This window comes from Cervus canadensis, chromosome 13, assembly GCF_019320065.1.
Source record: "Cervus canadensis isolate Bull #8, Minnesota chromosome 13, ASM1932006v1, whole genome shotgun sequence".
Classification (NCBI taxonomy): domain Eukaryota; kingdom Metazoa; phylum Chordata; class Mammalia; order Artiodactyla; family Cervidae; genus Cervus; species Cervus canadensis.
In genome coordinates this window covers 21,630,488-21,646,942 of record NC_057398.1, presented here as the reverse complement: position 1 = coordinate 21,646,942, position 16,455 = coordinate 21,630,488, and the positions used below count along the sequence as shown (strand labels likewise).

General features: G+C 44.0%; 1 protein-coding gene, 1 non-coding gene and 1 pseudogene across 3 annotated transcripts in view; 1 reads left to right on the top strand and 2 right to left on the bottom strand.

Annotated features, from left to right (window-relative positions):
- Nucleotides 1–16,455, bottom strand: part of ASTN1 (astrotactin 1) — a 345,625-nt gene that overhangs the window by 295,122 nt on the left and 34,048 nt on the right. The window lies entirely within an intron of this gene.
- The window catches only part of LOC122452270, a 66,281-nt pseudogene that overhangs the window by 28,201 nt on the left and 21,625 nt on the right, over nucleotides 1–16,455 (bottom strand).
- On the top strand, nucleotides 9,622–9,728 carry LOC122452690. The gene has a single exon (XR_006272838.1). It is a non-coding gene; the product is annotated as a U6 spliceosomal RNA (small nuclear RNA).

Genomic DNA, 16,455 nt, shown 5'->3' with positions numbered 1-16,455 from the left:
TCAGTTCTTGAATGCTTTTATCACTGGGAAACCTTCCCAACCCCATGAGGGTTAGCTACACCCTCCTCTGTGCTGTGCAATGCCCAGCACGTATATGCCAAATGGCACAGATCCCCTGGGATGGTAGCCTCATCAATGTCAAAGGCTATTTCTTATTCACCCCAGTATCCTAGAACCTACCCAGTGCATTCATGCTTAAGGTCAAGGAAGAAAAATGGCATTCACTACTGAATACGCAGATTCCTACATACCTGTGAATATGTTTAATATTGATAATGCAGGAAACCAAACTTCTCCTATTCCATTTTCTGGTTCGGCAACACTAGATCCAGAGTGGGTTGTCACAGCTTTGCAGGCTGCAAGTGAGTTGCCATGGAAACAAGGTTCTGGTTGGAGGCTCTGGCTAAAGAGCCCTTCTCAACTCAGACAAAGCTGCAGAAATGCAAAGGGTATTTCAGTTCCCCGCCTTCTCTTTTCCCAAACCTTCCGCTCACTTGAGCAACTTGAATGCTGAAGCCAGCTGAGTTCTGGGAGCCAGTTCTCCTAGAACTCCATATACTCCTGGAATGGCCTTGCCCACACGAAACAATACGGAGTTAGCTCTGGACACTCCTTAATGCCTTCTGTGCATCTCTTACTTTTCCTTCTGCCTTTTGTGGTTATTCTTGCTCCGCCTTCCATTTTGTCTCATTCTCAGTATCACAAAGAACTACCCCAAGTATGTCCACTAATGATCTTCTTGTTGTTTATCAGAAGCCACCCCCCTCAGTCCTAAAATAGCAGGGAAAGCAATGGGGCAGACCGGGCCGTGGGGAACTGTTGAAAGAACCCTTTCTCTGGTTCAGAAGTCAGGTGCCTTGTCCCATGATCCACGGTCAAAAACTCACCAAGTCTTCCAGGAAACAGGCTCCTCCTCCTCCTCCTCCTCTTCCCTGAGGCATCAGAAAGCAGCCATGTTTTGCTAATGTGTGTTTGCTCCCTGCTACGCCAAAAGCAGCAGCAGCAGGGCCTCAGAGCTAGAACAGGGAGCAGCAGTTTAAAGCTCCTATCTCTGGTCTCGTGCTGGAAAGTCTCTTCGAAGTATGTTTGTGTGATTCCTTGATATTTAATTGAAGTATTAAAATGCTGAGCTGCAACATTGATACTCAATACATCCTCAACTACCCTGGTGAAAGTTAAACACTGGGAAATTTTACATAAAGACAATATGGAAACCAGGCATTGAGAAGCCTGTCGGTGCCCAGAGCCCCACTGCTTATGAAGTCACGTAACCCACTGTCTTTCCACAAAGGGCTTTCTCCTCCCCTTAGGAATCTCAAAGGGGTTTTCTTGATCTGAATTCACACAAAGCTGGAAATCCAAGGCCAAAACCCTGACAGAAACATACTTCTACAATCAAATTGAAAAGACCTTCCAAAGGCTAGTTCCCAGGAGTTATTTAATTCTCTCAGCTTCTAGGTTTCTTTTTCCTTTTCTTAAATAAGCTTATGCTTTTGATGCAATATTCATGATTCCCAGACACAGGAGGGTCCTCCATTGCAGAAAGACAGCACTTTCTTCTCCAATGAGTTTCACCCTTCCTATCTCCCTCACACAGGCTCTGCCTCTCAGTTTTTTTAAGTTGGTGTCTGCCTTTAGCTTTCCTCTTAGCTGCAGGAGTTTGATGGGAGAAGCCCATCCATTAGAAATGTCTAGCCATTAGGAAGAGGGCTTCCGCCTGACCAGACGATCTGGTCCTTCTACACTGGGTGAAGACAGATCCTTGGCACAGGCTCCTGCCTCCTGGTAGGGATCCTTAGCAAGGACCCTTCTCTCTCTTCTGAACCGAGCTCAGCAGATCTAATACCAGTCTGTCCTCTGATCATGGTTTTGTTTGTCTTTGGTTCAGTTTATGATTATCACTGCTGCTGCTGTCATCTTCACATAAGGAGCAGCCAGGCCAGTGTCAAGACACCGGTGTTGACCTTTACACACCATGTAAACCACCTGTGAGCTTTATGAGGATAAAAGGCTTCTAGTTTCAATTAAATGAGTCGGAGATAGGGCCACCAGCCATCCTCATAATCCTGCAGAGGTGGAGGGAGTTCTGGGTGGCTTATAGGAAGGACACCAGGTAAAAGCTTGAGATCTGTGCTCCTAAAAGAGGCCAGCAACCTTGAAGAGGTGATACCCACCCTGCTTGCTCAGCAGGGAAATGGAAGAATGAGCCCAGGTGAACTTTAAGTCAGGAAAAGAACACTTGTGGAGAAACAGGGCCCTTGAAGTCAGAAGGACCTGGGTGTACAGCAGGCTGGCCATGTGACGGTGGGCAGGATACTGTCCTCTCTGGGCCTCAAGGTTCTCATCCTCCCACTCTGTCACTTTCTCAGGTTTGGGGTGAAAATGAAGGGAGATAGCCTTTCCGGACTCGTAGCAGAAAAGAAATGATCTGTGAAAGTCAGCACTTCCGCCTCCGTCTCCGTCCCTTCCTCCCGCTCCTCCAAAGCCTCTATCAGCTCTCACATCCGAGAGGCCTTGACATCAGGTGAAAAGACAGGCTATGGCGAATGTTCTGCACATCCCTTTGAAGAGTCTGGGTTTCGTGGTGAGGACCCAGCTGTAACCCAGGAGGGAGGTTAAACGTGTCGAATTTGAAGCCGGGGCAGGATGGGAATCATTCCCAGAACGGCTCAGGGATGCTGTCAACAGGGCTGAAACAGAGGCAGGCGCACGAGAGGACCTCTCGACCCACTTAGCACAGAGCTGGCAGTTTGATTTCTTGGTTCAAGCAGAGGCATCAATGCTGAGGGAGAGAAGTACCGCCGCTACCTGGAGCACTTTGGGGTTGTGGGGTTAAAAAAGAGATCGATGGGCACCCTACTGTTACCTGCCAAGTCCTAGTCTCTTTGAGCCAAAGTGGTTTTAAAATGAGTTGCCAGAGATATGAAGAGATAGTGGGGGTAAGCCCTGTGTGACGGAGGGGCTGAGAGAATGTGGACAGCAGAAGGCTTGGAGCAGGAGGAGACGGGAACCAGAGTGATGGGAGCCAAGTCTTGCCTGCTCTTTGAGAGGCAGAGCCCGATGACACTCAAAGCAAAACGCAGAGAGTGGAGTTGTCTCTGCCTCCTGTCAACTCGATTCGTCATAATATCTGAGAACACTAGAGTGGGACAGCGGCCGCTCCGAGGTACTTGACGGGTGCTAGAATGTGGCAGCAAGGCCAGGCCTCAACTTGCAAGGTCAAGGGTGCTAGAGAGAAGATTTTTATGGAGTTGAGTGGGGACACTCCCACCTCTCTCTGCCTTCTCCCACTCCTCCCTGCTCCCAACCTCACATGCCACTCAGATGCCTGTTGGGCAGGCTGTGACCACACCCCTCATCCTGGTGAGGTGACCACTATGTCACCCCTTAAGTTTTGTTTTGCATTTGGCCACCACCCCACACTCCTTACTTCACAGGAGCCAGTGTTCTGTCCAGACATTACCTAACTCATCAGATTCACTGCGTTCCCGCAAGAGAGGTGATGGGAATTATCCTCCTTATTTCAAAGAACTGAAGGCAGAAAGGCCCCGGATCTAAGGTTTTCTCAAGCTGCTTGCAGTAAATTATGGAAAAGGCTGAGAGAGAAGATCCCTTGAGATAGACAACGAGAATCAAAATACTTAACTGCGCTGCCTCATCTGGACCCCTCCCCCTTCTTCCTTCTATGGAAGACCCTGGCTGAAGCACTCCCTGGAGTGAGAGCCCCCAGCTTCAAGGTCAGGACACCTCTCAGCATCCCAGGAAACACCCAGTGCGGTAGGCTCAGCCTCACTTAGTTTAAAACCACACATAACCCCATGCAGCTGGACTTGACCAAAGGGTGAGTTACCACCTAGAAGTGACAAAACACATTCTTCTGCATGGTTTATAGAGGGGGTCGAGGAAACCAGTATATTCTGAATAGAAAGCATTGCGAGTGGTCCTGAGCAAACCTTCACCGTACACGATATGGCTTCCATAGTCGGTGGGAGATATGGAAGGTCAACACAAACTTGCACCGAAATTTTCAAAGCATTCTTTTAAAACAAAGGAGAAAAACTGACCAAACAATAATCATTATTGGACTTCCATTTCCACTAATGATAATTAATATCCAACAACTGCCCAACACCTTTCGAGTTCTTAAATATATGTGGGGGCATCTACTCCTCATCAGAACCGTGGAGAGGAAGTATTTTTTTCCCTTTTTACAGATGAAATAGGCAACAGAGGCTCTAAAATGCACAACCTAAGCCAGCATCCCAAAGATGAAGATCATAGATCAGGGAAGGTAGACCTTCACCTACCTACCCTTCCCCCAACCCAGTGGCACCCGGTGGCCCATGGGCTCCTTCTTCATTTGTGCTGGGAGTTCAGGGTTCTCTACAGCAGACTTTCTCCGCAGACAGCAGCTATTCATTCCAAGCTGCATCTTACCCACCCTGGCTCTGTGAGCTGATTACATCTTGGCCACGGGTGCGGAAAGCAGCTGGCACAGCCAAGCCACTGGGAGGCCTCAGGATCCACTTGTGAGCTAATCCCAGGCAGGAAACCAAATCCAGTGGCTGATCAGTGAGGAGACGGGAAGTAAGGGAATTAAGCCCCAGAGTTGCGAGACTGTTTTCATCTAGCCTAGGAAGAGACAGGTCCATTGTGTAAAAGGTTTGATTTAAGGGCATTTAATTTTGTTCTCTCTGATAGAGATGTTTTTAACGAAGCCTTCCAGCCACACATCTTATTATCTTAGGGCTTTGGGAGCTGCCTCCCACTGTGGGCTTAACTCTTCTTCCAAGTATACCACAGTCCTCTTTCTAAGAAGCACAGGGCACAGTTGAGCATTTTTTTCTGCCAGATGAACACATGAGTTTAAAGCAGGTAGCCAGAATCCTGGGTAGGAGATTCAACCTACCAGCAGGGCCCAAAAAAACTTTCCTCACTTGCCCTGCATTTATATGTTTTTATCTCACTCCATTCTCACTTGAAGCATCTGGAAGATAATAGTAAAAGTGGGGCTGACATACGTTCAGTAGCATGTTCCAGGCCAAACCGCTCAGGCCATTCCCGCGCCAGTCTTTCCTCTGCCTATTACAGATGGATCCACTCCCTCCACATTCACTCCAAAATTAAAAAGATGACAGCTCTTGAGACCCCATCACAGATATGGTGAGGGTACGAGGGGAAGCTCGATGTTGCTTTGGCTAAACTCAGTAGTATCGTCTCAGATTTGAGCTTGGAAGGAATTTATTAATAGTAATGAAGGATTTCTGTATCTGATGTATTTTGCCTGAAGCATCTGGCTAACAGCGACCACAGAAGCCACTGCCCAGAGGAACAAGAGGACAAAGGTAGAGAAGGCAGATTCCCTTTCTGAAATCGGGTAGGAGAATAAGTTCTTTTTATTATCAATTAGAAGGTCTTTAGGATTCCCCAGCATGTTTTGATAGAGGAGGAGGGGGAGTAGGGGGGAGTTAACACCATAAAAGGGGGCAGTAACTTTTATTACTCTCGGTGAAAATTAAGGACTGCCTTCATTATCCAAAAGCAATGAGGAAGCATTTTCACCTGGAGCTAGAGTGAGCTGCCCGCAGTCCTGAGTCTGTCTGGATGGCAGCGCACACATGCTCTTCTCACCTGCCAACCTGCCACCCCCTGTACATGTTCATCAAGCATCCACGGAGTGCCTGGCATCGTGCGACATGCAGGGGTAACCTGAGAGGACCAGGTGACTGCGCTGCTGCTCTCAAAAGGGCTTAAAATCCAGTTAGAGCAACCTGATTTATGTACAAACAAAGTGATTAGCAGCCAATTCAGGAGCGCATAAAGCTGAGTATTTATGATTACGATAATAAATGTCAAATGATTTAAAGCAGCTAAAGGCTGTGAGGAACGAAGTGGTCAGAGAAGGTTTTATGGAGAAATGGGAATTGGCCTAAGCCTTGCGGTGCATGGATTTGGATAAACAGAGAGAGGAGACAATCCAAGTATAGAGATTAACACAAGCAAAGAACTAGAGTTCAGAATGAGTGTGAGGAAACTAATGTACTTTATTATATTTGTGTTTCAAATGACTATGCAAAGATCAAGTGAATTGATGGCCCATTTGATTCCCCACTGGTTTGTAGAGGAGAATTAAATGCTAAAAGACTGAGTGTGACAAAGGCAGAGTAATCCTTAAAGTGAACATTGTCCTGTCAGAAGGCAGGATGCTCTTCTAGATCTAGAGACCACAGTGCTAAAGCACCCTCCACTTTCCCCAAGGGAAAAGGTCCCTGAAATTACCATGGATATTAGTGATAAAAATAGATAATGTAAAACACTTTATATCGGCTCAGACCAGTGATCCATTCAGACCAGGATTCAGTCATTGAAAATGACACCAAGGAAGGACATTACTGTCTTCTGTGATTTCAATCTCAAAAGGTTGGGTCTTGTACCCTAAACACTCTTAGTTTCCTCCTAGTAGCCAATTATGGCGCCATAAAATATAAACTTACCTAAATTATTCTCCAACCAATTTGTATTTTCTGACAGCATCACCTCTGAGGATAATACATTCTCTGTGTTTACTGCCCACTATATTAAGTCATAATAATACCCCCTTTCACTTCTCCCAAATTAAGTCTCTCCTTCAAGCTTCAAGGGATGCCCCTAATTTCTGATATTGAAAGGCGTTGTGAACAAATCCATATTCACATAATTAGAATTTCTCTTGGCTTTCACCTTTCTAAACAGAAGAGTGTTGGACCTATCCTTACATTAAATATTTCTTCTATTTGTTGATTCTTGTTGATCTCTTCTGGTGCTTTCTTGACACCATTTCTTGCTGGCCACAGTTCTTTATCATCATCATCATCATCATCCGATCAGATTCTTCTTATTAACTTCATCTGATTCCCTTAGCCTCACCTGCCTCTGAGACCCTCAGTTGCTTGCTCCACCCCCAACTATCTTTGTGACAGATGAACTGACCTAAGTCAGCATGGAATCAGGCAGTTCCTGCCTAGGAGCGACAGACCTCCGCCTCGGCTGGGGACTTACCACCCGGCTAACCAGCTGGACCCCTTGAGTCTTGGCATCTCTTGCGATGTCTGGGTCAGATGGAGCACCACATTTTAGGGTGTGAGATCTAGCTTGCTGAGTGGCCACTGCAGGGACCACTGATGCAACTCAGCAGCACAGGGAAGGTAACTCCTCTGGTAGAGACGTTGACCAGTGAAAAATAGAAGATGGGAAGGAGCCAGGCAGTTAATCTCTCCTTCCTCCCTTCCACAGACTGGTCCAGGGAATGGTACAGCCATGTCCAAAAACGTCCCATTTGGCAGAGCCAAATGTGTGTGTCAGGTGGCCTGCTGTCTTCTGGCCGGTGTCATGAAGCCATGGCCATTATGATAATGTGTCCTCTCACATCTCTTCTCAGTCTCCCCTCTCTCATCCCCCTTCTCCTTACTTTTGAGGTCCTTGCCTTGTTAATAAAGCATCAGAACTTGGTTCTTAGGTCCTGTTTTCTTGGGAATTTGGGCTAAGGTAATCATCAAGAATACCATTAAAGGTTGACCAAGGATCTAGTGAATTCCGGGTTCTGTGATAGGTTGCAGTGATACCATACCACAAGGAAAAGGACAATGTGACTGGAGATTCAAGATACAGACAAGAAAAGGTAAATAACATTTTAAAGCTACCATATGCCCCATGTCAAAAAAAGAACACACACAACAAAGATCAAAGGCATTAAAAGGGGTAAGCAATCGTTGGAACCGTCAGACAAACCTAGTGCAAGTAGGCCATAATTATGTGGGCAGCAAAGAATGAAGCTTCAAGTTTTTACAAAAGTTACCTTTCAATTCCCTCACCTAAAGCTTCTCTCTGAAATTCTACTGGTTTGACACTCCTATATGTGGAAGGCTATAATGTCGATTGCACACGAAACATTTCACTGTGGTCTCTCCATTCTATAAAACTATTAACATGTTAAATTAAAATTTTTGAAGTGTTAGTTTCTAGAATACCCCACGGTTAATGCTTTTTATTCTAAGAAACACCCACTTATCATCTCCCTGATATCTAAGCCCATATTTCACCCATGTCACAGTGAAGAATTTCTACCATTCTGCCCACACCCAGTGCCTTCTCCAAACAGCTTCAGCACATCTGACCCACTGCATCTGGGTCTGAAACCCAGGATCCTAACCACCATACTGTCCTTCAGTTCTAGATATGACTTTGTATCTATTCACTGACCCTCTGTTTATAAGCACTTCACCTCTTTCTTGCAGGAGTAAGAAGGAATAGAGGGCCCAGAAGTCCATTCGGCATATCCCTGGGCATCCCTGAGAGTTACCCTGGCAATCCAGTGAGTCAGGCTGCTCATATAGGAGCCATCTATCTGACATATTCAACCCCCAGTTTTACAATTCCACTCTCAAGTTCTTTCAAAGCTATTGGATGGATGGCATCCCATTTTGATGATTTATTTAAACAGTTTGTCAGGTCAACCACATCCTGTACGCATATGATTCAAAACATAAATGTTTGCTGTAGATGTAATTTTTCATGTCAACTTCCGCACCAACAGAAAATGACCTTTATTCCAGAGAGATGCAATTTCTTTACAAATAGTAACTTGCAATGCCCTGGTGAAGCAATCATTAAGTTCTAATAAAAAATATAAAATATAATAATACAAATGTAATGTTTAATTGAACAACAGAAACAGTTTGGAGGCCTTCAACATTTCTTAATCGCAACCCTACATGAGAATTTAAGGTTATACACAAAATTACTTGCCATTAGATGAATTTGAACAAATAATGCACTTTTGAAGAAGAGTCATAATTTGAAAGTACAATATAAAAAGAAAACAAAAAAGAGGTATCCATCAGATACCTTGTATCTTTGTACAAGCCTTTCCACAGAATCTTTCTTGAATCTGTAAGGTATACTCTCCCCAAATTTTCTTATTATGCACAATAGGAATTCTATGCCCAGGACTGGCCTTTCCATAGTGAATTCAAAAACTGCAAACACACATTTAATATTTGCTTAATTGAATCAAAATTCTAAAAGTCAAACATTATGAGGACAGAGTTAAATTTTTCCCCTCAAATAATCCATACATTGCTTTCAAAAGTCAAGTTACTTTTAAATTTGAAAATATTATTTGTGGAAAATATTATTCCACAAATTTGAAAATATTATTGCTCTTAGTTTGAGGAACCCATAGTACCACTGCTATTTTTAAAGTTGACGCAAGTCTGATTGTATGCATATTAGCTCAATACAGGATCCTGTAAGCAACTCCTAAATTAAAATCTTGAAGAAACATCTGTGATAAACTGATTCTTCTCTTTCCTCTGTGATTTCAACAGTATGTTTGTGCTCTTTAGGTATTAGACAAGAACCAAAAGTGCCCTTGGGGGGCACTTGAGAGAAAGTTTTCTAGGATGGATTGAAGAGAAACTGGAGAAGCGGATAGAACTAGCAACTCAACCCAGTAAAGTCTGGATCGATCACCGACCTGAGGACATAGCAGTCACTTGTGTCAGCTCCGAATATAATATGAGGGTTGTAATTTCTCATCAGCATGGATTAGGAATATGATAAACAGTCAAAAAAGAAGTGTCAGTGCTCGCTTTGGCAGCACATATACTAAAATTGGAACGATACAGAGAAGATTAGCATGGCCCCTGCGCAAGGATGATACGCAAATTCGTGAAGCATTCCATATTTTTTTTTGAACTCTGTGGGAGAAGGTGAGGGTGGGATGTTTCGAAAGAACAGCATGTATATTATCTATGGTGAAACAGATCACCAGCCCAGGTGGGATGCATGAGACAAGTGCTCGGGCCTGGTGCACTGGGAAGACCCAGAGGAGTCGGGTGGAGAGGGAGGTGGGAGGGGGGATCAGGATGGGGAATATGTGTAAATCTAGGGATGATTCATATCAATGTATGACAAAACCCACTGAAAAAAAATAAAGAAAGAAAATTAAAAAAAAAAAAAGAAATTATCAGAGGAAGGAAATAACTAAAAAAAAAAAAAAAGAAGTGTCAGTGTAAGAACAGAGAAAGAACCAGCAGCCTGTTTGTCAAAGGTACAAAATGAGCTCCAAGGAAGGATGGTGCTACCATTATACTTTACTTTATCGGGTCAGTGAGCCCAACTAGGCCAGCAGGTGAAGATGCCTCGTTTCACCAGCTGGTACGATTAATCTTACTAGGGAAGGAAATTCATGAATAGCCTTCAGTTCAGTTCAGTTCAGTCACTCAGTCGTGTCCGACTCTTTTGTGACCCCATGAGCTGCAGCACACCAGGCTTCCCTGTCCATCACCGACTCCCAGAGTCCACCCAAACCCATGTCTGTTGAGTCAGTGATGCCATCTGACCATCTCATCCTGTCGTCCCCTTCTTCTCCTGCCCTCAATCTTTCCCAGCATCAGGGTCTTTTCCAATGAGTCAGCTCTTCGCATCAGGTGGCCAAAGTATTGGAGTTTCAGCTTCAACATCAGTCCTTCCAATGAACACCCAGGATTGATCTCCTCTAGGATGGACTGGTTGGATCTCCTTGCAGTCCAAGGGCCTCTCAAGAGTCTTCACCAACACCACAGTTCAAAAGCATCAATTCTTTGGCACTCAGCTTTCTTTATAGTCCAACTCTCACATCCATACATGACCACTGGAAAAACCATAGCCTTGACTAGACGGACCTTTGTTGACAAAGTAATGTCTCTGCTTTTTAATATGCTGCCTAGGTTGGTCATAGCTTTTCTTCCAAGGAGCAGAGTCTTTTAATTTCATGGCTGCAGTCACCATCTGCAGTGATTTTGGAGCCCAGAAAAATAAAGTCAGCCACTGTTTCCACTGTTTCCCCATCTATTTGCCATGAAGTGATGGAACCGGATGCCATGATCTTAGTTTTCTGAATGTTGAGCTTTTAAGCCAACTTTTTCACTCTCAGGAAATATAAAAAATACCAGTAAGCATATGTAAGGGATGAAAGTATAACTTCCAGGGATATATAATCATTTCCTTCATAGAACAAATTGATCCATGGGAGAAATTTACATCCAGAATGTTTGGAACCAGGTATGAAAGAAAGAGATAATTTTAGTTTCAGCATCAAATTAAAAATCAGTTTAAAGACACAGAAATAAGTTCGGATACAGAAGTAAAACTGGACAGCAGCTTTTGTAGGATCTGAGGATCCCAGCAAACAAGGAAGCAGGTTGTTCGAAAGGGTATCTATGTTGCTGCCAGATCTGCAAGCACCTGTCAACCCAAATCTTCCTCAGACTGGGAGTCAGGATGTCTTTGTAGAGTGTGCACTGAGGAGAGAGCTGAGTAAAGGAAAAAACAGGGCTTCCCTGGTTGTCCAGTGGTTAAGCATCCACCTGACTATGCAAGGGACATGAGTTTGATCCCTGCTCTGGGAAGATCCCACATGCCATGGAGCAACTAAGCCCATGCACCACAACTGCGCTCCGCAGCAAGGGAAGCCATGGCAACAAGAAGCCCTCACGTCGAAACAAAGAGTAGTCCCTGCTCTGCACAACTATTCATAAAGCCCATGTACAGCAGCGAAGACCCACCACGGCCAAAAAATTTAAAAAAAAATTGTTTTCACTCTTAAAGAAAAAAGACAGGAAAATAACAACAACAAAAAAGTACCTGCCATTTGCTGTGCCCCAAGAAGGTGTTAAAAACCATATTTCTTTCTCCTCATTGTGCTTCTGTCTTTTAATATTAACAAGAATCTTACTGTGTAAGTACTATGGGCTCCATCTCACAGATGAGGACACCAGTTAACTAACTGGTCCCAAGATCACAGAGCTTGTGAACAGACAATCGCATTCATGGCTAAACCTTATTTTGCAAACTCAGCTATTTTTTTCTAATTCATTTGACACTTTCTAATGCTTCTTCCTATTGAAATTCCTTTTTCAAAACAGTCATCTTGCCATGCCTACCAAAGAAGACCAGGGCTAAATCTTGTTGGACAGATTGGTTTATGTAACCCTGGTCAGAAGACCTCTCCAGAGTGGCCAGCAGGCACCCCCACCCTCCCACCCAGCCCTATGGTTTGTCAGTAAGAAGACTTTTAATGAGCGACACAGAAGCAATATGGTCCTCGTCCTCAGGAAGACAACTGCATGGCAGGGAAAATGGCATGGCACCCACGTAATGCCTACACCCTTAAAACTGTCCCTGTGGTACTTACTGGCTAATGATTTAGGGCCTGGAAACTGTGATGTGTTACCTCCTCACTTAGAAGCATCACCCTGCAGGTCACCAGATGGTGCTTTGTCACCTGCATTGAGGTGCCTGAGCTGGGAACTGGTTTTCTGCACCCACCAGAGTTAGCCTGGGTGAGGACCACCCCCTCCAGGTAATGCTCTCAATCCTCAAGATGCAGCTCATTAGGGACCCTAGCTCGTTAAGGCCCATCACACGCTGTCAAGGGTAATTAAATCAGGGATTAGTGTCAGCCAGAGAGCTTGGCAGAAGCCTGGTCCATGTTAAAGCATTTGACACCGAGTGGTGAGGGCCGACAAGGTCACTGTTAGCTCCCAACAGGGGCCTCCTCTGAGGCTGGCGGGGGCTGGCGGTTAGGTCCCTTGCGCAGAAGAAAACTACCTTATTTTAGTTTTCCTCACATGTTCTCTACTCTGAACCCCGTTTTGCACTTATTGGATTTCTTTTTAATTAAACTACATGACATTTCACTCTCAAGATTCTATTTAAAAACACCTTCCCCTCAATTCACCAGAAGTTGTTCTTGTCTATCTTCTCAGACGGATGGAGCTGCCTGTGTGGTCCTTGATATCTGTTAACTCGCTATCTGTCTGGAGTACAGTGAAATGTGCCTCTCACATACCTCATGTGGAAGTGTAAATTAATGCAACCTTTCTGGAAAGCAACTTGGTATTATCTTCCAAGAACTTTAAAAATGCTCCTATCCTTTTTGACTGAGTATTTAATTACACTGCTGGGAATGTATCTGAAGAAAACCATCAGAAATACAAAAGAGGTTTGTTATACCAGAGATGTTCACTGCAGCATTATGTATAATAGAAAACAAATTGGAAATGTCACTATTATTCAGTAGAATCCCAAACATCTGTATGGTTAGAATATTATTGTTCATTTTATTCAACAAATGTTTATTTACTAGGCACTGAGAATTCAGTGGTAAACTATCTATACCCCTCCACTGCCTTCTCAGAGTTTATAATGTTAGTGTTTTTAAATTTTGATAGTATGGGAATTTGTTTATATTAAAGTTTCAAATGGAAACCCAAGATTTGGGGACTTCTATGGCAGTCCAGTGGTTAAGACCTCGCACTTCCAATGCAGGGATTGAAAGTCCGATCCCTGGTTGGGAAACTAAGATCTCACATGCTATGTGGCATAACAAAAAAAGAAGGAACTATACCTACATGTCAACAGGGTTACCTGTTTAAAGGAATTAAGAGCAATTTTTTCTTTTTTATGCTTTCCTGTTTATTCTAAAACAAATACTATGAACATAGATTGCTTTTTTTCCCACGGGTGCTCAGTCATGTCCAACCCTCTGCAACCCCATGGACTGTAGCCCACCAAACTCCCTTGTCCATGGAACTGTCCAGGAAGAATACTGGAGCGGGTTGCCATTTCCTATTCTAGGGGATTCTCCCGACCCAGGGATTGAACCCACATCTCCTGCAAGTCTCCTGCATTGCAGGCATATTTTTTACCACTGAGCCACTGGAGAAGCCCGTGAATATAGGTTACTTTTATAATTGAAGGAGGTAGAGAAAATATTGCATTTCTAAAAAATGCACACAAACAACAATATATAAAAATATCCAACTCCTTTCCCTTTTGAGTAGGAAATGTGATTCTTACCTTTGCTAAGAAGGCTCACCTCTGTCTTTCAGGCCACCAATTACTATCTTCCACTTGGATTTAATTGTCACCAAGGAGTGATGATCGGGGAGCAAATGAAGTCACCAGAGAGATATGGTGACAGTTTGCTTTCCCCACCCTATAGTTTTATTCGCATGGTTTTGTGATTCCCTACGTCGCCTACTGACCCCAACATCTCCTAAGCTCACTCATCAGAAGGAAAGTGCAGGTATGCCAGCAACAGGAGTTCAGTTCTTCACTAAGGTCATAATTCTTAACAAAATATTAAATATAGGAGTCTGGAAGTATTAGTCCGGAATCCCCCCGAGGACCAAGGGTAAGCCAGGAGAGAACTGACTCCCTGGACTCCAGAGCCCTGATAGAAGAACAGGGCTGATGTCATTCCTGTCCACAAACCACCCAGTAGACTGCCTTGGTATCTGTTCTAGTGCTTGCTGAGCAGACTGCCTGTGTTTAACAGGTGTAACTGCTACGTGCCAACAAAGCTGCTTATTGAAGTCATGTGTGTTTGCTTCTGCACACTCCAAGTAGGATTACAGGTGCTCATGGGTATTCATACTCAAAATGAGAAAAGGGTAAATAGATGAGGGAGAAGTTTCAAGGTTGGGCTACTCCCTCTCTATGTCACCTGGCCTGGGGCAGATTTTCCCCCAATTGATCACACAGTCCGCTTTTAAAGATAGCTTTTAGGGTGGCCCTAATATCCTAGAGCCATGAACATCTGTGCTTATCCTATTGGGCCTTGTTTTTAATCACACACATCAATTAGTCATCCAACTGAGATACGTGCAAGGATACCTAAGTAACTGACCTAGGTAATAATCAGAAGAAGAAGAGCTATTCATCAGCAATTACATGCTAGGCAATTTACAGTTTCTAAGCTTCCCCACCATCCAAAGAATACCCCATCCCAGAGAAGTTAAGTAAATGAATGACAATCACCCACAGACAAAATTCAAAACAGGTTCTGATTGGGTACAAAGCCCAAGCTCTTCTCTTTCCACCAAATTCTGCAATCTCAAAAAATACTGTTTTTTTCTGAGACTGGAACATTTCTCCTCTACCTAACAAAATGCACCATACAAAATCCATGTGTTATGTAAGCATACTACCCTGTAATCCAAACACCTCATCACTGCCTCTCTCTTCCCTCTAATTGGTGATAGGAAAGCAAGAATAGTGATGGTCAGAACTTAACAACAGGGCAGGAATGGAGATTCTTTTGTGATGAATATAACTTGCACGTTGAATACCATCAGAACAAAGGTGAAAGCCATTATTCTTGCCTAGAGTCCAGCTAACGTAAACACTTAAGCATCTAGTAGTAATTTATAGGAAAGCATTTCTGCTTATACAAATGGATGCATTCACAGGTTAGCCCTGTAAAGGTCTAGTTATTTTTTTATTTTTGAGGTGGGGAAAGTGAGAATAAGAATGTGACTGATTTTCTACAGACTACACACTTCTGAGGGATTCCCAAGTGGCTCAGTGGTAAAGTATCCACCTGCCAATGCAGGAGATGCAACAGACATGGGTTCAATCCCTGGGATGGGAAGATCCCCTGGAGTAGGAAATGGTAACCCATTCCAGTATCGTTGCCTGAAAAATCCCATGGACAGAGGAAACTGGCAGGCTACGGGCCATGGGGTTGCAGAGAGTTGGACATGACTGAGCGACTAAACACGCACACATGCACACACTTCAGAAAGCTCATGAGGGTAAGGAATAGGTCCAGCTGCTTTAGTTTATATGCAGTTCATTCATATATTGCTTTATTCAACAAATTTATTCTGAGTACCTACCACATATGAGATTCTAGGGGAACAAAATCATATGTGCCTAGGATGGTGCTGTGCCCACAAGAGTCACCCAGGGACTATGCCTTGAAAGCATTTATTGATTGTAGATAAGAGTGGCAGAAATGAGGGCACCGATGTCTGGATCTACAAATTCCAATCTATTGCTCTAACACCTACAAAATTCATCATTCCGTGTACGTAGGTGCCCTTTGAGCTTCCAAGGAGCACAGAAATCCACAGATTAGTAATGGATTGCAAACATAAGACTGTCATTTCATCAACACTAAACGAGTTACACTTTCATTCCACTGAGTGCCTTCTTGCCTCTGAAACGTGGGCCCGGGAAAGCGGTCGCACCTCTCTGACCTCTGCACCACTCATTATCCACTGCTGCTCCATCTCAAAGGTCTAATCAGCTCTTACGGTTCTGATCTTGTTAGAGAACACTGGTCTCCCACCCCCTGGAGTCCTGCCTAATTCACTAGTGGGCGCAACCTCACAGGAGTTGAGAATCACCAGGTGTCTAGATTCCAACCGGATAACCTGGTTCTGTTCCTGATGTGGGTCCCCACCCCACCAACCCAAGGACTGAATTTAGGTCAACACTAAATTGCTTCGTGTCAGTCTTACTACTATTCAAAATGGAATAATAAGAGCTACCCTCCCTAATACTTAAAAGGGATACAGAGGGGATTTATGGTCTGATGTCTGCAAAAATCCTCACAGAAAAATCCTGTGAAAAACAATGGATTTT